General features: G+C 39.8%; 1 protein-coding gene across 4 annotated transcripts in view; it reads left to right on the plus strand.

Annotated features, from left to right (window-relative positions):
* The window catches only part of PLEKHM3 (pleckstrin homology domain containing M3), a 189160-nt gene that overhangs the window by 135893 nt on the left and 30648 nt on the right, over positions 1–22619 (plus strand). The gene's annotated exons all lie outside the window — the stretch shown is intronic.

Here is a 22619-nt window from a genome sequence, read left to right on the forward strand (position 1 = left end):
AAAAATGAGGAACTTTAAAAAATTGTACTGATCCAGAAAACATGAAATTTGGGTGCCGTTGCTCAGTCACTGTTCATGGTCGGATTCCTCTTCGTTGCCTAGCAGTCTTGAGCACTTCAGGAAGGGTGATGTGGAATCAGGCCAATCTCATTCTAAAGGGCATTCAAGCATTTTTCTTCAGGGAAATTATTAAAGAGCTCCTGCTTGTGAAATTCTCTTTATGCCTATTCTCTAGGCTTCTAGTTTTCCTGTCAGGACTGCGATGCTAATTATTAATAAAATACTTTTTGAAAGATGAGGTGTCTCTGAAATAGTTGCTGCGAGCAACCAATCCATTGGAACATTGATATTTGGTAAAATGTTTATTTCACTTTTCGTTTCCAAAATGGAAAGTTGAGAGCACAACTGAGAAATACTTAGTCATTGGGTTTTTTGTTTGTTTTTCTTTAATGTTGCTGCTGTTGTTTCTGGGATGTAAGAGAATAGAGAAGCTAAAAATCTTGGACATATTTAAGAATAAAAGTCATTTTTCTTTTTCTTGACTTCATGCTTTGATCAACACATTATTTTACATGAGATTTCAGAGTTGATCTAGAAGGAGGCCATGTGGAGATGAAGAAAGACTTGTAAAAGGGAGAGGAGGCCCCAGATGCCCTAATGTCAAGGAGGCTGGAGTTGGAAAGGTTAATGGTAAGGCCAAAGCAGATAAGAAGCAGAGTTCAAAGACTCCAGCAAAATTTCAGATGATTTCTCAGGATAAGTCCAGGGCAGATCTGGCAAGTTCAAGGCCAGCATTGGCCAGCAACCCCAAAGCAACAGGATCAACAGCATAGTCAATGGTCTAAGGGATAAAACAGAAACTAGTCAGAGAGCTCTCAGACTGAGATATTCCCAGGCCCCTGGATCACTCTGTAAACTCAATGGATATGACTGTCTTTCACTAACTCTAAGACATCTGAGTATCCCTGTCCCTTATGTGGCTTTCCTTGTATCTTAAAGGATCTTTGTAGAGAGACAGGCAGGTTCTCATCCTTATCTACCCAATGGCCTCAGTTTCAGCAACAGATGGCAATGGCTTGTTTCTGGTCTGACACGAAGCCCCATATCCATATGGAGGTTTTCATGATCCAGTACAAAGGGACCTGGAACAGGTCTGTCAGACTAATGCCATCGATTTTCTCTTGGGAGTAGCCATGACCCAGATAATCTGCAGAAAGCAAGGCCAGACTGAAATACGTGGATGCACCAGCAGGCTAATAATTTGACATCTTCCTCATTGGTACTCTTTTACTTTTCGTAGGTACTCAGATGGTATTTAGTATGTTTAGTTGATAGGAAAAGGGAGTGAGAAACTGATTATCGATAAAAATACATTATACTTCTTTCTGTTGAAAATGTAGAATTATAGGGTGCCTGGGTGGCTCAGTCAGTTAAGCATCCAACTCTTGGTTTTGGCTCAGGTCATGATCTCACAGTACATGGGTGCAAGCCCCACATCAGGCTCTGCTTGGGATTCTCTCTCTCTCTCTCTCTCTCTCAAAATAAACATTTAAAAAACTGAAAAATGTATTACATGCTCTAACAGTAGCACTACCTCTTTTACTTACTCCTGATAAGTGTTTCCATAACTATGAACTGGATAGTGTTAGTCACAGCCTCTCCAAGAGTACAAGCAACATACAAAGGTATAATTACAAGGTCTTGATCAAAATGTACTTAAGGTTTTCTTCTCCTCCTCCTCCTTCCTCCTCCTCCTACTGGCTTTCAGGTCAGCAAAATGTTTCCAACTTTTTCATATACCAGATTTTGTCACCATCAGTTTTTCTTTTTCTTGCCTAATTGTCCTAGCTAGAACCTCCAATAAAATATTGAATAGATGTGTTGAAAACAGATGTCCTGGTCTAAATCCTGATATTAGGAGTAAAACATTTGGTCTTTCATCATTAAATATGCTTTTGATGGAGTTTTTCCATGGATAACCTATATCTATTGAAGAAGTTCCCTTCTTGTCAAATGCTTTTGTGTGTGTGTGTGTGTTTTGTTTGCATCTATTGAGATCTTGTGGTTTTTGTCCTTTATTAATATGGCTTAATACAGTGTTTGATTTTCTGATGTTAAACCAACCTTGCATTCCTGGAATAAATCAATTGGTTATACTGTTTAATTCTTTTTATATGTTGCTAGATTCATTTAGCTAGTATTTGTACCTCCTGGAATAAATCAATTGGTTATACTGTTTAATTCTTTTTATATGTTGCTAGATTCATTTAGCTAGTATTTGTACCTTTTTCAACTTTATAGTTCTTAGTTTGTTTGCAATTTTTACAGAATCCGTTGACGTTAACATTTATGCAGTGAAGCTCATCTTTTGCACCCGTGTTAATTGTTGCATAGAAGACTGTCTGGTGCATCATTCCAGGATGCCTTTCCTGGCTTAGTTTGTCTGTACACCTTATATGTGCTTACCACCAAAATGCTCAGTACTCAATATATAAAGAGGTTTTTTTAAAAATTTCACTGCTATCTACTTATCCTCTAGAGGAAATAGTTCACATTTGCCAGTAATTTAAAGAGTAGCTATGAAAATGTGAGCTCACTGGCACCTTACTTCCAAGTTATTTGGTGATAATGTTGTACAGTTTACCTGTTCATGTCCTGGGACTGGCTGGGTCACACCATAATCCAGCTCTGATGGTGGGGGCTGAGAAGAAGAACCTCCTAATCAGACTCTGATGTTTGGGTTCCTAGTCCCTGATAGTCACAGAAGAGCTCTCTGGGACTCTTTCCATTTTCTATTGTGCCAGCCATGGTTTTGGACAGCATAATCATACAACAATATTCAGATCTTCCCCCTTTGTGACTTTCTTTGGGAAAAGGGAGACAGAATGCCTAGCCGAGCACATGGTTCCAAAGCCTTGCCAACTGGTGGTGAAGTCCTATGTGTGGAGCCTCCAAACTTAAGAGTTCAGGGTTCAGTAGGCTGGCTTGTTGAGCAGGTATAACAGGTACTAAGACCCGGATCTGCTTTTCAGTCGGAATGAACAACATCAGTGGGAAGTGATGTTTGTTACTTGATTGGAGCTTTAGGATTAGGCAACTCTTGTGATAACTCAGGCCTTTTATAAGTATTTTCAGAGGAAGAGAGAGAAAGAAAACAAGAGGGAACAACTCTGACCATGGTCTAAAGCCAGGCTTCTGTCACTAAGCAATCAAGAAAAAAGTTCAAGTGGCCCTTGCATAAGTGGGAATTTGCGGTTTCTAAAGCTGCCCATTCCCCAAACGACTAAAAGATGTTATTGGCATTTGGCATGGTTTCCTATGTTTTGCTCTCCTTAAATTTCTCTTTAAAAGGGTTTGAGTTTAAAGGCAGAACCACTGAAAAATGTAATTGAATCCTAGAACTGTGAAAGGCCAAGTCCAGAGTTAACCCCAAGATGCCCTGTTTTGTTTTGTTAAGGCTTATTCCCAAGGGATGCCAAGAAGTCAAAGGGTAGGCAGAAGGGAAGGAGGAGACTAGACCAGATCAGCCCCAGGATGGCACTGCTGTGCTCCAAGGGCTTCCCACCCTCACTAGGCCAAGTGACTTCAGGATGCACACTGGAAAGAGTAGGGGAAAGGGACCAGAAATTTAGGAAAGAGAACCCAGAGCCAAGGGTAAGAGTGAGAGGACTTGCTGGCGGCACAGTCTCCCATACCACAGCTTGTCATGGGACAGAACACAAGACTCCCAACGGCTTCTTGGCCCCGACTTACTTTTCAAAAAGCTCGGTTTCTCCCTAGATTATTAAAGTCTACTCATGGCACAGAATCGGGGAAGCACAGTCAGGAGAAAATAACCACCAGGCAGCATGGCGGAGAAGTTCAGACCCCAGCCCTTGGAGATCAGACTTTGAGTCCCAGCCCCACAGCTCAGCATCCTCACATACGGCGAGGGGAGTCAGATCTAACGATGATGTGAGGCTTAAATGAGGTCACATAGCTGGCCAGGGTTAGCTGCTGCTGTTGCCGTCGTTAGCCCACCGCCACAGTTAACAACCGGGTACACATCTGGCTAGGTCTTTCCCATGCAGGTATAGGTATAAAACATGGCTCATTCTTTACAGCATTTAAATTTTTGTCTTGCTTTAACTTATTAAATGATCTTCAGAAGCACTAGCTCTTTTGCTTTCATGTAGAAGATTCCATTGCTATAGTTGAATGCCTTTTCCTTATACAATACTAGGATATACATCCTTGTATAAAATCATTTAGCTTTTGATTAAGATAAATTCAGAAGAATTATTATAGTCAGGGTTTGAACTTCTTAAAAGCTCTAGGTAGATTGTACTAAATCTATACCTGCCAACACGTCAGGTTCTCTCTTCAGATCCCTGGAGCATTAGCCAGAGATTTTTAACACACACACACACACACACACACTTTTGGTAATTTTAGAGGCCAAAAAAAAAAAAAAAAAAAAGATTCCTCATCACTGATTTCGCCTGTTTTATTATTTGGGAAGCTAAACGTATTTATTACATTTTAAAAAATTAACCACATCCTTTGCCCATTTGAGGACAGGCTATTTTTTTCCACTGAGTTTGCATGAGTTCCTTATATGTTAAGGATCATGTTTTTCCTCGTTTTGTTTTTAGCCCTTGGATTTTATATATGATCTTTTGATAAACAGAAGTCTTCAACTTTTAGGCGTTCAGATCTGTTCACTGCTCCCTGTTGTGATTTTGTTTCTGTGGCTTTGAAAGCCTTTCTCCGTGGTTGAACCTGATGAATGATAATTTGCATTTTGTCTTTTAAAATAGTTTATTTTATGCACTCAATAATTTCTGGGATTTTTCTTCATTATATAAGTGAGGGTAGAGGGGGGATTTCCCCCCAAATGGTTAAGTAGTCATTTCTGCCCCTGCTGACTTTTGATTCCATATTCATCATAATCTAATTACACGTGTGTCCGGGATCTGTTTCTGAGCAGTCACTTTTGTTTCCTCAGTAGCAATTCCAATTGCCAGTACCAATCATGTGAATTTTATGATATTTTCAGGTCTGATAGCCCAAATAGATCCTTATATTCGTGTTTTACAAAATTGTCTTACTTAACGCCTGTCCTTATATCCTTCCGGATCAACTTTGGAAATCACCTTGTCAACCCAGTTTCCTTTTTAAATTATTTTAATAATCGTACTAACTCCAAGTTGAATTTTTGCACTTTTTGTACTTCTTAACAATGAGAATGGTTAGCTCAGGACTCGAAAAGAAACACATGTCGTTTAAATTTATGTAAGATTAATAAGCTAAAAGAATTAACGTATTTTACAATCTTAAATACAACTAAGACTGAACGATCACAACCAAATGCTGCCAAAGGTTGTCAGGAGGCAGTTGCACAGCCAGCCACCTCCTGTCAAGTTGGGACACTTTTACAGACTGCACATTAATATTCATTTTTGAGGTACAGAAGGAGCTGAACATGCACCAAATGTTCAAATGCTACAGCGTTTTTTATTCTACATAATCAACAAGAATGTTAGCTATTCCAATGATAAAATGCTTTTCAAGAGCAGTTCAAAAATTGCCCGCTCTGGCCTCTCTGGCTGCCCACAGCGTTTGTCCTCTATGTCTCATGTTTGGAGAGCAGACTAGCTCACCCCTTAGGAGTTGTGCCCGTCCCAGGGGCGCACGAATCACACCTCCCCTGGGGTTCTGCTAGAGCGCATGTGGGGTGTAACTGGCAGCAGCCCCTCTGCCCTCTAGGTTCAGGACATTAAACTGTAGCCTCATCTGGTCAAAGACTTGCTATTCTATTTGGACGAAGTTGCCATTTAAAAACGGTTTGGTTCAGGGGCGCCTGGGTGGCTTAGTCGGTTAAGCGTCCGACTTTCGCTTAGGTCATGATCTCGCGGTTCGTGGGTTCGAGCCCCGCGTCGGGCTCTGCGCTGACTGCCAGCTCAGAGCCTGGAGCCTGTTTCAGTCTGTGACTCTCTCTCTCTCTGACCCTCCCCTGCTCACGCTGTCTCTCTCTCTCTCTCTCCTAGAAATTTAAAAAATATTTTTAAAAAATAAAAATAAATTTAAAAATTTAAAAAAAAAAGAGCAGAACTTTTTGAGGGAACGAGGAGGTAGGCGGGCATTGTGAGAGCAGAGGCTAGAGGCACAGCAGATACAAACTAGAAGCAAGTGTGGAAAGATAGGAAGTACCTAGCTCCTGGGAAGACCCTGCAGGGCATACTAAGGAGCCGAGGCCTTATCTTGTAGGGGCTGAGGAGGCTTCGAGGGGTTTTTGTTAAAGAAATACCAGCTCTAGGAACGTACCGAAGTGGGTTACAGTGGGCCTGGGAGTCCAGCTCCCTACTCTACACATTAAGGCTGGGCGACCTTGGGCACATGCCGCAAGCCTCATAAGCCTTGGTTTTATCACCTACAAATTGGCAATGATAAAAATATTGACCTTTCAGGGTTCTTGTGCATAATTATTTATTTAGTCCTCACAGTGTGCCTGCAAACGTTCCAAGTGCTTGACTTGTATTAGCTTAAAGGAGCAACGGAGTTAAAAAGCTTAGGGCAGTGACCAGCACAGATTAAACAGTCACTGCTGTGGGGGTGGTACAACAGCTGATGTCATTTGTATCACTTGGTCAGACATTTTAATAAGATCCTTCTGGTGACGCCATAGAGAATGGGTTGGCTTGGTTGGGGCTGGAGGCCAACGGAGTAAGTAGGACAATAGTAGTTTCACACACGTGTAAAATTTCATGGAGTTGAACCTTAGATCTGTGCACTATTCCGGATGTGTGGGATACCTCAATATATAGGAGAGAGCCAAATGAAACCTCTTCTCCCAGTTGACAATAAGCTACTCTTCAACATCCTCGAGTTTCGAGGAGCGGAGTGCTCTTCACTTAAAAAATAAAATGAGTAAAAAATTAGAAGAGAAAGACTAACAGAGGGAGCGAAGTAAAAGCCTTTTTCAATTAACCATGCACCTGAAGCACAGAGCGCCCAAGAAAACCAAAACCTCTACAACTCGTGTGAAACTCTGTGCTGCTTGGTAGTTTTCCTTCACTAGAGCTACCGGCAGTAGCACTTGGCTGTAGAAAAGTCCTGTCTCTTCTGGCCCGGTGACAGAGAGATGCTGGAAGGGAGAAAGGCAGGCCATTGGGTGGTGTGAAGGAGGTTAGACGCTGGCCCAAGTCACAGGCGATCTGCCCTCAGCCCTCTGGAAAACTGGCCCCTTCCTGGGCTTGCTTTCTTAGCACACTTTTCCATTTAGATTTTGCCAAAACTCTGAACATGTCACGTGTGGGCATGCTGTTCAAAATGCTTTTTCTTTGAACCTGATCTTGTCTTTGAATGTCCTTCTGTTGTAAAAATCATGGTTTTCATTTTTTGCTTAAGGCCAAGTCTAAGGGAGGTCAGTCAGTACACTGACTTTTCCTTGGATGGACACCGAGTGACATGGCAAAAGTGTTCAAGCTGGGTAACAGACTTCCCCTGCACAGTGCCCTGGGTGGCATGAAATTATTATCACCTTTGAATGTTTGGGGGATGGATAAAAAAAATTCTGATATCAATACTGTTTCTCCTAATGACTACAAAAACACAATTTAAAACCATTGGAATGTGGGGACCAACCTGGTGATCAAGATCAAATAATGTGCCTCAGGGGAGGGAGCCACAAGGTCAGGTCATTTCTGAGAGGACAGGAAGGAAAAAGCAGAGCTGCCAAAGAGCATTTAAAACATTTAAGTGAGATTCATAGAAAATGCAAATGCATCATGATTGCTTACTTACTAACTCCCAGTTAGGTATTTAAAGAGATAAGATTAAATGTCTAGAATTCAGTGATAATTATGTAAACAAAAAGCTGACCTTAAATTGCCTGGTATTAGATAGGGCTGTTGACACTCCACATATCTTATAAGTCATTCTAATTGAATGGGGCAGTGTTACCTTCCAAAACCTAACACCCATAAGTCAGGGAACATTCTGATTAGACACACAGGTCTCCTTAGATACAAGCATCACGTCTAATGCAGTCATGACAGGTTCACTGATAGGCAATTTTCAAGACCTTTTGTGAAAATGAACATATTATCAGAGACAAGTAAAAACACAGGCCATACAAAACCAGAAAATGAAGGTCTTCTACATTTTTATAAAGCTTACATATATGCCTATGCAAATTAGTTGTATATTTCTAAAGCCGTGCTTTGTAGAGCTGTCATTGTTTTTTTAACAATTTAAACATAAAAATATTAACTTGCATTCATAATTTAAACATCAAAAAACAGAATTATATATATATATATTTTTTGAAAGTATGAAAAGGCTAGTTACTTACAAATTGAAGTCTCAGGGATGAGCAGAGCTCAAGCTCTTCCAAAATGGCTGGAGAGAGTAAGAAAGCAGACTGGCTTAAGGCTTTTATTGGGGTTAGGGGATGGGCCTGGCTGAGGATTCCAGTAGGAAGCAGGAAATTGGGTGCTTTGAATCTCCTGCAGGTGCTGAAGGGAAAGCATTGCCCATCCACTTGCCCACGTGTGGGGCACAAGAGGCGGCAGGTGTGAGGCTTCAAAGCTGTTTACAAAGATCAAAATAGAATTTAACTCTGTATTACAAACATCATCCACACAGTCGCCCAGTCACCAATTTGTTCCTCCAGTGTTACCACCCAAAGTTCTCTTCCCTCTCCACTCTTAGCACCCCCTCTTTTACTTCTAAGAAGTTATCACCTTTGAATGTCTGTAAATAGCTTTCTTTCCTTTGTATTGAGGTGTAATTGACATACAACATTATATTCCTTTCAGGTGTGCTACATGAGGCACCATTTGTGTATATTGCAAAATGGTCACCACAACATAAATCACTATACGTAGTTAACATTTTTTTCTTATGATGAGAACTTTTAAGGTCTCTCTTAGCAACTTTAAAATATGCAATACAGTATTAATTATAGTCACCATGCTGTACATTATACCCCCATAACTTTAATTATTTTATGACTGGACATGTGTACCTTTTGACCCTCTTCACCCATTTCACTCTCCACCCCCCATGGAGTGAAGCCACCACCAATCTCTTCTCTGTATCTGTGAGCTTGGGGGTTTGCAGGAGAAGGGAATTTTTATTGTTGTGTTTTTACATTCCATATATGTGAGAACACCTTCAGTGTCCATCCCTGTGGTCGCACATGGCAAGATTTCACTGTTTTTTTATGACTGAGTAATATTCCTCTGTGTGTGTGTGTGTGTGTGTGTGACAGTCTCTATTCATTTATCCATTGATGAACACTTAGACTGTATTCTAGCTATTGTAAATAATGTCGCAGTGTTCACAAGAGTGCAGGTATCTTTTCTGGTTAGCATTTTCATTTTCTTCAGATAAATACTCAGAAGTAGAACTGCTGGATCATATGGTGATTCTATTTTTAATTTTTTTGAGGAACCTCCATACCATATTCCGTATTGGCTGCACCAAATCACATCCCCAACAATAGTTCAAAAGTGTTCCCCTTTTTGCCACATTCTTGCCAACACTTGTCATTGTTTGCCTTTTCAATAATAGCCATTCTAAAAGATACAATCTGATAGCTCACTGTGATTTTGATTTCTGTTTCCCTGTTAATTACTGATGTTGAGCACTTTTCATGTACCTGTTGACCATCTGTGGGTCTTCTTTGGAAAAATGTTCAGATTCTCTACCCATTTGTTAATCAGATTCCTTTTTGCTGTTGAGTTGTATGAGTTCTTTATATATTTTGTATATTAACATCTTATCAAATGTAGGATTGGGGTAGCTTGGTGGCTTAGTCAGCTAAGCATCTGACTCTTGATTTCAGCTCAGTTCTTGATTTCAGGGTCATAGCCCCACATTGGGCTCCATACTGGGTACGTGAAGGGAAAGCAAGCAAGCAAGAAACAAGGAAAGGAAAGGAGAGGAGAGGAGAGGGGAGGGGAGGAGAAAAGAAAGGGGAGGGAGTGAGGGAGAGAGGAAGGTAGGGAGGGAAGAAAACAAAGGAAAGAAAAGAGAAAGAAAGAAGGAAGAAAAACAGGGTTTACAGATATTTGCTCCCATTCACTAGGTTGCCCTTTCATTTTGTCAATGATTTCCTTTTCTGTGACACTTTTTAGTTTAATGTGGTCCCACTTGTTGATTTTTGCTTTTGTGGCCATTGCTTTTAGTATCAAATAAAAAAAAAATCATTGCCAAGATTAATGTCAAGTTGCTTACCACCTATGTTTTCTTCTAGGAATTTTATGGCTTCAGCTGTTACATTCAAATCTTTAATCCATTTTGAGTTAATTTTTTGTGTATGGTATAAGATAGTGGTCCAGTTTCATTCTTTTGCATGAACCTGTCCAATTTTCCCAGCACCATTGACTGAAGAAACTGTCCTTTCCTTATTGTATATTCTTGGCTCCTTTGTCATAAATTAATCGACCTTATACATATGATTTATTTCTGGGCTCTCTATTCTGTGCCCTTGATCTATGTGTCCATTCTTATGCCAATACCATACTGTTTTGATACTATAGCTTTGTAACATTCTTTGAAATCAGGGGGCATTATGCCTCCAGATTTGTTCTTCGTTTTCAAGATTGCTTTGGCAATTTGGTGTCTTTTGTGGTTCCATACAAATTTTAGGATTGTTTGTTCTGTTTCTGTGAAAACTGCCATTGGAATTTTGGTAGGGATTCCATTGAATTTAGATTTCTTTGGAAAGTATAGGCATTTTAACAATACTAAGTCTTCCAGGGGACGCTGGGTGGCTCACTTGGTTAATTGTCCGACTCACTGTTCATGAGTCCAAGCCCTGCCTCCAATTCTATACTGACACCATGGAACCTGCTTGGGATTCTCTCTCTCTCTCTCTCTCTCTCTCAAAAATAAATAAACTTTGGGGCGCCTGGGTGGCTTAGTCGGTTAAGCGTCCGACTTTCGCTTAGGTCATGATCTCGCGGTTCATGGGTTCAAGCCCCACATAGGGCTCTGTGCTGACTGCCAGCACAGAGCCTGGAGCCTATTTCAGAGTCTGTATCTCCCTCTCTCTCTGACCCTTCCCTGCTCACGCTGTCTCTCTCTCTCCTAGAAATAAATAAAAATATTAAAAAATAAATAAATAAATAAATAAACTTTTCACAAAAAATACTGGGGCATCTGGGTGGCTCCGTCGGTTAAGCATCTGACTTTGGCTTAGGTCATGATCTCACCATTTCCAAGTTAGAACTAAGGTTGGGCTGACAGCTCAGAGTCCGGAGCCTGTTTCAGATTCTCTCTCTCTCTCTCTCCCTCTGCCCCTCCTCTTCTTGCACTCTGTCTCTCTCTTTTAAAAATAAATCAACATTAAAAAATAATAATAAAATACTAATTTCTTCCAATCCATAAGCACAAAATATCTTTCCACTTACATGTGTTATCTTCAGTTTCTTTCACCAGTGTCTTACAGATTTCAATGTGCAGGTCTTTCACCTCCTTGGTTAAATTTATTCCTAGGTGTTTTATTCTTTTTGATGCAATTATAAATGGGATCATTTCCTTAGTTTCTCTTTCTGATATTACAGAATTCTCTTCTCTCCCCCAACATACCACTCTGCAGAGGTAGCTTTTGTTAACTATAGCCAGTCTGTCTCCTTCTAGATAATTCTACACATTTACAAATGTTAATTTTTATTTTTTTTTGCAAATGGGATCAAGCAGTACTTCCTTTCTGCATCTTGCCTTTTTCACTTAACAGTGTACTGTGGACATGTGGGCATATGTGCACATTTAGTACACATAAAGGTTTACCTCATTCTTTTATCAGCTGCATGCATAGTATAGTCCCCTTAATTTTTAACCAGTGCATTCTCTATTAGAACCAATACTACAGCAAGCACCCTCGTTTATTTCTCTGAGCACTTGTGTGACTATGTAGTGTAAATTAGTTAAGGTGGGACAGCTGGGTCAAAGGGTGTGTGTGCTTTGTAGTTTCATAAGCATTGCCACTTGCCTTCTGCAAAGGTGGAACCGATTTATACTTCCATTCAGTATCTTGGGAGTGTCTGTTTGCCTACACCCACATTAACTGTCTACATTACCTTTTTTTTAACATTTATTTATCTTTGAGAGAGAGAGAGAAAGAGAACACATGCACAAGTGGAGGAGGGGCAGAGATAGGGAGACAGGATCCGAAGCAGCTCGTGCTGTGAGCACAGAGCAGGATGTGAGGCTCCAACTCCGGAATGGTGAAATCATGACCTGAGCCCAAATCAAGAGTCAGCCGCTTAACTGACCGAGCCAACCAGGCGCCCCTTAATAACATTTTTTAATCCTAGCCAATCTGATAAAAAGTAACTTCACACTATTATTTTAATTTGTATATTTTCCATTGTAAGTAAGGCTGAGCATCTTTTTTTTTAATTTGCCACTTGTAGCTTGTGTTCATTGCCTGTGTATTTCACGAACCTATTTATGTTGTTGGTCTTTTTCTTATTAATTTGAAAGAACTCTTCTATATTAAGGAAATTGCCCCTTTTTTATATAAATGGGAACTATTTTTCCCAGTTCGTTTTTGTTGTGTCATATTTTATATTTCACTAATGTTTTAATTTTACATGTTCACATTTATCACTCTTTTAAGGCTTCTAAGATTATAAAATATTTTCTCATGTAAATATTTTGCTAACACTTTTTTCTAATATTTTTTGTAGTTTTAAAATACTTTTACAGTTTTCTTTTATATTTAAATCTTCAAGTTATCTGCAATTACGTTTTCTGATGGAATGAGTTAGTTCAGTTTTATTTTTTTCCACAATGGCTCCCCAGTTACCCCAGCGTTGTTTATTAAATAATTCATCTTTCCCCACTTTTACTGTACAGTAAGTTCCCATATATATTTGAATCCATATCGTGTGTATATAGATGCCCAGCACACAGACGCCACAAACACAGCAGATAATATTCTTGAAAACCAGGATTATCAAAGCATCACAGTGCCACGCGGTGAGCGCTCCTTTACTACTTGTTGACTCCTTAAGGCGAAGAATAAAACTTCCCAGTTGTCTTTGGACAACGGCCCGCAAGCTAATAAGGAGCACCTGTTCCAGTTCGGATGCAGGGTTCATTTTCCTCCCATCAGCAAGCCAGCAATGTATTAGATCAGAACCTTCTAGCAGAAACCCATTTTGGTTTCTCATTTAATCTTAGGCACTGCTGGTCTCTTAAAAGCTGTTAAGTAATAATAATGTTGGAGCACTTACATTTGTGCTTTCTGTCCCTAAGTGCTGTCTAAACTTTAACTAATTAAATGCATTGATGACAGGAAGGGATTTGCAGACGTCTTCAGGAAAACCGATATCTGGTTGCACACCTGTGAGGGATGATTCCTAAAAAGCATTAACTCCCTCTTTGAATGGCACTCAGCAAGAAGACGAATAAAAAGCTGGTGACATTATTTCACTTCTTTTGAAAATTTCCTTGGGTATCTTCTAATTAGTCTGGTTAAACTCACCTTTTATCTATCTCCCCAGATATTCCCTTTCTACATTCCTGGGGGTATTCAACAAGCTTCTTTTGATGTCTTCCCTGTTGGTTAATCACAAAATCATAGAATCTTCAAACTGAGAGGGATCCTTATTGATCCTCTAGTTTTGAATGACTTAGTACAATTCCTTTATTCTGTAGATAAGGAAACTGAGGCACGGAGAAGTGAAGTGACTTATAAAAAAAGGTTGCACGGCTTATCGGGGACATAACTGGGAATAGAAGCCAAGAAGTGTCACCTCCTTATCCTCTCTTGGTCAGCCCTGTCCTTTGTTTCTTTTTGTGAGCATTTGAATTGACCTTTTCTATTTTTTTAACTTTTTCTTTTCTTTTGTTTCCATCCTTTCCCTACTTCTCCTTCCCTTCTTCACTTTCTGCCTTTTATGTGCCTCCTGTCCTTACGTGATCAGCTATTGTTGCCTCTATTTCTCCTGTATGTCTCTGTCCCTTCAAATGTGGAGTCTTGTATTGTTTCCTGTTAAGATGTTTTATATTGGTCTCTACTCAAGCCCTCTCTGAAAAGCCATACTTCTTTCATTCCTCCCGCATCACATGCATAGAGGGAGTTGTTTTGTTTTGCTTTGCTTTTCCCAACTATAGTTGCCGCTCCTTTTAAGAAGTTACATCTCCAGTTTTGGTAAATAGGCTAGGGTTTAAGTTGATAGTAAGTCCATTTTTGACACAGAATTTGGTGGTTACGTTAAGTGATGAAATTCCCAGGAGTTCAACTAATAATAATGTAATATTTCAAATCATGTTCCATATTCAGAAAACAACACAAGATGTGACCATTTAAGAGAATTTTCATACAAGGAGTAAATAGGTTGGACCAAAAAAAAAAAATGATCTGTAAGGCACGGGCAAGTACCGTTCAGATGGAATCGTGGCGATGAGCATGGACCAATGTGGGCTTCGCATCTTGCTCCGTGCAGGAACCGAGTCGGTTTAGAAATCCTCCATTCCTGTATGGTGGATCAGTAGGCGTCCAGGGGCCCCCAGAATTCTCAGGCTGAACCAAACCCAGTGGCTACACTCTGACCGAAGGTGCCCTTGGAAGGCTCTTTCCTAGAGTAGTGAAATGCGCGTACGAGGGGGAGTCTGGGTCTGTCGCCAACCAGCTGAGTGACCCTGGGCACCACGCGTCACCTCTAGACCTTAGTTTTCTACATATTAAGGAAGCTGAGTTTAAAAGACCACTTAGGGCCTTTCCTTATTTGCTACTCAGTGAGTCAGTAATACCTTAACTAGAGCCAAAATGAACAATAGAGACCTAAATATAATTAATTTCAGACATATAACTAATTAACTCAACAGAGAAGTAAAATTCTGCTGACCGTACCATGAGAATTATCTGGAACTGTCTCCATTTAAACGATTTTAATCTGTTTTCCTCATAATTACATGTGTACCTCGGCCTGTTTGGGGGGCTCGCATGTGGACCCCATAATTGGATAATTGGACTAACCTTTTGTAAATACTTCCACTGAAGTTCCTTGAGGCTGTGGCCTGCCCCACAGGCTGCACCCCTGGTGACCTTGACCTAGTGCAGGAAACCTGTCTGCAGTAGGCCCCACCCCAGACATTGTTCTGAGTAAGAAACTTGTATCCTTGCGTTCACCTCTGCTATTCACCCATTGAAGACCATTGAAATTGAATTTTTTTTTCTTTTATTCCCTGAGACTGTTTCCAACAGGAAGCAAAGTGTGATCTGATAGAAATGATGACCACTCACAAATCTACCCAATTACATCAACCCAGATTAAATTATCATATAGTTTACAAAGTCTAAGTAGAAATTGTCACCTTTGGGAGAGGCTCAGATAAGAGCTAATTGGTGACATCATCATCCACCTCAGGGAAGTGCTTGATTAACCAGAGTTTCAGTCCTGTGAGAGGGGTGGGGAGCAGCTAATTAGAGAAGAAGTTTTCTGTTTATATACAAACATCCCAGCACTGAGCCATTATAAAGGGCTCCAAGGTTAGCAATGGGGAAATGGGGTTTTAACAAACTTTTTGAAATAGGAAATGCCCCTAATACTAGTTACTTTCTCCCCCTGCCCCCTTTTAACTAAGTTATATGCCCTGCGTGGGTGAACTCACCCACCCTGAGATCCAGAGTCACATGCTCTACCGACCGAGCCAGCCGGGCTCCCCTAGTTATTTTCTATTTTTAAGAAAAATAATATGGTGGCATGCTTTTTATTTTCTATTTTTAAGGACTTACCATTAAGAATAGTAAAATTTCGAACTGAATGAAATTTCAGAATATTCTCACTGTGTGTCCGGGTTTTTCAGCCTGAAAAGAATCTACAGGCTGCTTTTTCCTCGCACTCCACAAACTCACCTGGCCGAGATCACTAGACATCACTGTCCGCATCTGTTAATGCTGAGAAATGGCACTCAGAGAAAATATAGTGAGCACAGCCTCTCTCATGGTCCTCTGGCCAAGCGAACGCAAACTAAATTATATTTGAAATCATTTTACGACGTGACAGTTTTGATTCATTTCATCGAGCTAGCTTGTTACTGGTGAGTGACAGGTGGCTTTGTTTACCATGAATGGGGTCTTTTGGTTAGACTTTTAAGGAGGGGCCATTTGTCAAGTGCAATGGCCCTCTTCATCACTGTATTCCCAACAGTTGTCCAGAATCTAGATGTTACACAATGGCTGAGGAATGCCTGTATTGAGATGCAAGGTAACTTGACAAATCAGGGGGAAGGAGTTAGCCAATGCACACAGAAACTCAATGAGAAAGTTTTTTCTTCCTTCTTGTCTATCCCTCCCCCGCCCCGTAGATTTTGAGTGTTGTGGTGGTGCCAAGGGAGTGAAGGTAATGGACTTAAAAGAATCATTTGTGCCCTTTTCCCAATCCCGCAGATCTCTATTGGCCACAGACCTTGAACATGACACTGCAATTTCCTGGTGCCACACATGAGTAATAAGCAGCTGTTTCTGAAACTGTGGTTTGGAGAAGGCAGCACTAGGTTATTTTTTAACTTAATTGTAATTTTTGATTGGTCTGCAAGAAAGTAAATCAAATAAAGACTGTTGTCTTAGTCTGCAAGAAAGCCATAGGCCTCAAATTCCAATGCTGACCGTCCTGACCAGAATAGAAAGGGGGGAAGTGTGTGTATCCCTGAACTGGAAGTTCAACCAGGCAGCTTTCGTGGGCTGTAGTCACACAAGAAGGATAAGCATATTTGGTACATTTGTCAGCCGGCTGGATCATGGAAAGTGATACTTGGCGGCTCCTGGAGTTTTAGAAGTGCCTAAAATGATGAGTGAAAAGAATTTGTAGAAAGATTGCAAAAGTAAAAAGAAAAAACAAAGAAAGCCAGCAAAACTGGGAAGAAGATACCAGCTTGGTGTTGATTTTGCCCTTTTCCTCCCATGTGAGGAGAGGACGCATAACTTTAAATGACAAAGGAAAATGTGGATCTTTTGACTGCCTGGCCATTAAAAAAACTCTGAAATAATCATATATGCATAGTCTCCAGCCAGGTAAATCAGACTAGATTCTTCCTCAGTACAAGAAATTAAGTTTAATGGAAAGCAGAAGCAAACTCTGTTTCACTGTTTGGGGCCTCTGCCTTTTCTCACGGAGATAGGCCGGTTTGGTATGGACACGGTGAAGGAGGCTGGGGTGCGGAGCAAGAGCTACATATGCTTTCCTGCTAATTACTTTGTCATGATTTTATTCACGGAGGCTGGCACTTTGGGGAAGATAAGTGGAGGGATAGCCAAACCTCATGTCAGAGGTCCGTCCCACCTTCATCGTGACTCGTCTAAATGGCCACCTGGTTACTCAGCCTTGTCATGCTCACCGTGGAGCGGCCTTGTGACTTTTGGTGGATTGTTATAAAGTTGTATTAACTTGTGACAAATTACAAGAAAGAAAAGGTTAAGAAAGACAATTTCCAAGTGTTGCTAAAGTATTATGTGAGTGGTTCAAACCCAGCCGGAGGTGTGTTGCACTCTTTCCCCGGCGTTCGGGCTGGCAAAAACAAGGCTGCCTGGCCTATGAGTCCTGTTCTCTCATTAACAGCAGTATTGAAGGGAATGGATCTAACCGACTCGCATTAATTTCTACTGACCCCATCCAAACAGAAAGACAGTCTGATGCCTTTTAACAATGACATGTAAAGAAAAAAAAAAAGACCTTTCTGGGGAGCCTGGGTGGCTTAGTCGGTCGAACATTCTACTTCAGCTCAGGTCATGATCTCACGGTTTGTGAGTTCAAGCCCCATATCAGGCTCACTGCTGTTGGTACAGATCAGAACCTCCGCCCCCCTCTCTCTACCCCTCCCCCTGCTCATGCTCTCTCTGTCTCAAAAATAAGTAAACATTTTTTAAGAAGATTTTTCTCCCCCTTGCTGTAAATCACAAGTGTTTGAAAGATGGAATGAACCTAAATTGTATAAAGTTTCTATTTAGATTAAGATAAGCAAATAATAAGCTATTATTTATTGATCACTTGCTGTAAGCTAGACATTACCTCCAGTGCTTTCATTATATTAAATCTGATCCTTCCCTCAACCCTGCAAGGTAGACATTATCCTGATTTTTCAGTTGAGGAACTAAGGCTCAAAGACATTGAGTAACTTGCCAATTTGGTCTCATGTCTGGAAGGCAGATGAAGTAGAATTTGTCCTCAGATTAGCTTTGCCTTTCCACATTGCCTTGCTGCTTCCCTTTACCCAGAGACAACTAAGTTCTGAGGGAACATGGAAAACAACTAAGTTCTGAGGGAATGTGGAAAACTCTGTAGTGTCAGCCTCTTTGGGAGACTCCCTGATGAATCAAACTACCACACACCAGAAAAATACAGTTAAGTTGACAAGAAGCAAAAACGATAGATTTTTTTTTTTTTAAACAAGCTTTGGCCAGTTTTATTAAGGAAGCACTTTTGTGGGTTACTTTGTCCTGATTGGTCCTGGCTTGCTCTCAATGATATCAGAATCCTCTGGATCAACTCTAATCTAAATAACACAGTTCGTACAACTTCTCTTCCTGCTGGACCCTATTGCAGAACTCTTGTTACCCTAGGCAGTAACACTGCACAGGGAAGCACTCCAGCTTAGGGTTGACATAGAAGAGTTCTCATGTCTGACTTCTCTCAGGTTGTACACCTGTTGGCCAGCTGTTAGCTTGTTCGACATTTGCCTTTTTCCTACCCATAGTCATTTCCCAGGTCCACTGGCATCCCGACAGCTCTTTTCTACTTTGTTATCAGTTGGAACCTGAAGATAGTGGCTGCTTGGGCTCTGGTCTTCCTTGGGGCTGCCATCTTCATGGCGTTTATGGAATGTGTCTCTAAGTTAAGCCCCCACCAAGATGGCTAGGAATTGGGAATGAAAGTTGCAAGACTCTTGGGGGCAGGAGGAGATGGTGGAGGCACAACATTTGATTTCTTTTTAAGCAGTTGTTCAAAGCAAAAATAGATCTGATTTCTAAAAAGAACCCTAGAAGATTTTACACCTGGAACCTACTACTTTGTAGTGATGAAACCTCTAGACCAGAAGCCCCAATAGCTGAATTCAGCTACCAGTGCTGCTAGTAGCTGTATTCAAAGATAAGACTTAAACCTCCTAAATATATCTGCACCTCTGGCAAACTGTAAATATGAAGTTTTTCCTTTCTATAACATTAAAAATTTCAAAAATAAACATATAGGCTATTACCTCACTTTCCTAGAGGAAAAACTTTCAGCATCTTCAGCTCTTTGGAACATAGCCATGAACTTAAGCTAACAAATAGGGGGAGTAATTAATCAAGTGTAAAGAAGCAAAAACAGTTCCTGAACAGCTGAGCAGCCGCCAGACCCATGCACTCTTTGTGCTCCTCCCTAAATCACACAGCAGAATGACTGAAAATGTGACACAAAGACAGCCCTAAAATGTGACTTTTGGGGCACTTCAGTGGCTCAATCGGTTAGGCGTCCAGCTTCAGCTCAGGTCATGATCTCACAGTTGGTGAGTTCAAGCCCCGCATTGGGCTCTGTGCTGACAGCTCGGAGCCTGGAGCCTGCCTCAGATTCTGTGTGTCTCTCTCTCTGCCCTTCACTCACTTCCTCGCTCTCTCTCTCTCTCTCTCAAAACTAAGTAAACACTAAAAAAAAAAAATTAAATGTGACTACTGCTGCCAAGGAGGAAAAACAGGAATGCCTCCCTGGTCAGTCAACAAGAGCTTAGGTCCCTGGCAGAGAGAGGACATTTAAGACAAGTATGAGACTCAGTTCTGCCTTCAAGCAATTTACATTCTTAGATTTCTCCATATAAAATCACCATTTTATAGGTAGTATCACCATTTTTATATGTTCGATCTAGTTGGATAAGCAAAACAATCACATCTTAAACAATAGTAAAGAGTACAAGACAGCATCAAGTTCTGTATCAAATTATATGATGTAAAAGCAAATTATACAAAGCACAAGAGATTTGTAACAGCTGAAGTAGCCAAAGATGGCTTTCCACATCAAGCTGACTAAATCTGAGCCATGAAGCCTAGGCGAAATTTAAATAAGTGTTAAGAAGTGAAACTTAAGGTAGAGGAAATGATGTGGGTGAGGGCTCAAGAGCAAATGTAAGCACACTCTACACAGGGGGAAATTTTCTCACAACAGAAAATACACAGTAAGACATGGAAACTGAGCTTAGATAAATAGTATGGAATCAGCTTATGGAGACACTTGCACACCAAGCAAAAATGTAAGCTCCAATCCTATCTGGTTCACTCTTGTATTGAGTGCCTGGGGCATAGTAATTCAATATCATTTTATGAAATGAATGAGTGAAGAGTTTTTCTTAATGGTAAAATAAGAATTCACCAAGATTTGAAAGAAGAGAGGATACTTGATTTAAAAAAAAAAAAAGTGATGTCCAAAACTGATTAGCATATACGCTGGATGGACCAAAGGGAAAAGGCTGCCATCCAGAAATAAAACTAGGAGAGGATTTCCTCAGTCTAGATAGGAGTGATAATAGACTTAAAAAGATAGGAAAAAGAGACTCACACCAGAGATATTCAAAAGGGAATCAACATGAACCTTGAAAACACTATCCTGAGTGAGAGAAGCCAGTCACAAAAGGCCATATATTATATGACTCTATTTATATGAAATGGCAAATGTATGTAAATCTATAAAAGAAAAAGTAGATTATTGGTTGTGTAGAGCTTGGGGAAGGAGGGATAGGTTAGGGCAGAAATGGGGGTAACTTCTAATGGTTACAGGGTTTTTTGGAAGACTTGATGAAATGTTCTAAAATTGACTGTGATGATGGTACACATCTGTTAAAAAAAATACTTAATTGTAGGCTTTTAATAGGTGAATTACATGGCATGTGAATTATATCTCAATAAAGCTGTTATTTAAAAAGAGGGAATGAATAAATATGGTGAATGACAACATATGTGTTTAATGGAGAAAATGAGCCACTCACTATAGAGTCTATAGAGTCTATCAAATTTCCAGTTTGATTCTCATTGAAATACCAAGAATATCCACTGCCATCATTATTACTTAAAATTATTTTAGGATCACTGTATGATAAAGTAAGGCATGAAACATTGGAGATATTATATTAGAAAGGAAGAGACCAAGTTATTACTTTCAGAAAACTGCAAAGATTACCTAAAAATGATTTGCATTCATAAAATTCAGTAAGACAGTAACACATAAGATATCCCCAATGTCAGTGTATTTTAATGTACAAGCAATAGCTAATAAGAAAGAATATTATACAAAAGTTTAACCTTTAAATAATCTAAATAATAGTGTGAGTGGCTTAAACTGGGGAAAAGCCCACAAAATTTTATTAAGCAATAACAAATGAAGAATAATAAAATGGAGATATAGATAAGGTTCTTTAATAGGGAGAATAAATATTATAAAGATACCAATCCCCACATTAATTTTTAAAGCTTATTAAAGTCCCCATGTAGGCGTAAATATACATTTCTGACAGTATAAGTTTGGTGAAACATTTCAAAAGCGTTCACAATGCAAAATGTTCATACCCTTTGTCTCAAGGAAGTTTTCTAATAGAAAAAAAAACTTTATGGGCAAGAAGCCCAGTCTTCTCCTTTAGATCCTGGCTGATAACTTTCATGTCTTCCTCCACATCTTCCCTTCTCACCCTCCATTCCTCAAACAACCTTTACTCACCTGGTTTCCAGACTCTTCTGTATACTTAAGTTTTCCCCTAAATGGACTGACTATATTTTGTTAGTGCATCTCTCTGAATGTGTCATTAACCTTGATAGTTTAGGGAAGAGTCACATAAGTAAAACCAAGCTCAGCTGAACTATTGTCGCCACAATTTAGAATTAATCCTATGACACATTGGACAGTGTTTGGTATAAGATTTGGTAGTGATTAGTTCTTAGAAAGTGTGTATCATGTGTTGGTATCAGGAGTATATGGTACTGGTGTTTATTGAAGTTAATGGTCCTTGAGAAAACATAAATAAAAGGTCTGCCTATGGCTTCTAAGGGAAATGGAAAGGAGAGCAAGTTAAAGAATGGTGGAAATGTACTTGCTTGACTCAAAAAACAGCCAGCATAATTGCTACCCCCTTTATTAAGAAAAAAAAAAAATCCACTCTTATAAAGCAGTGAACTTTATTTTTCTGTTCACTTTCTCCATCTTAATACAAAAATAATGTGTATTGTTTCTTATAAAAACAAAAAGAACTACATATATACAAAATGAAAAGACTTGCTTTTCCAACCTGTTCCCTTCCTTAGAGTTAACTACTGTTCAGTTTTAAAACATGAGATTATTCCATGATGTTTAAAAACCACTTTGGTTTGGGTAAAGCTTCATTTTTCGCAAAATAAATTTTTAGATTCCTTGCAGTCTTTTATTTTTATCAGTTACTGCTATTTATTCACCGTGCTCGCTTCGGCAGCACATATACTAAAACTGCTATTTATTCACCTTGACGTTGTAATTTCTCCTTACGTAGGATTTACTACATTTCTCTCAGATGTTATTTTCGTGTAAAATTGTGATTTTAACTCTGTTTATTTGAAAGTATCCACCGATTACCAGTTATTTCCAGCTATTTACAAATTAAATCTAATGCTCATTCTTTTCTTATAT

The sequence above is a fragment of the Hyaena hyaena genome, unplaced genomic scaffold (assembly GCF_003009895.1).
Source record: "Hyaena hyaena isolate Hyena2069 unplaced genomic scaffold, ASM300989v1 scaffold_180, whole genome shotgun sequence".
Lineage (NCBI taxonomy): Eukaryota > Metazoa > Chordata > Mammalia > Carnivora > Hyaenidae > Hyaena > Hyaena hyaena.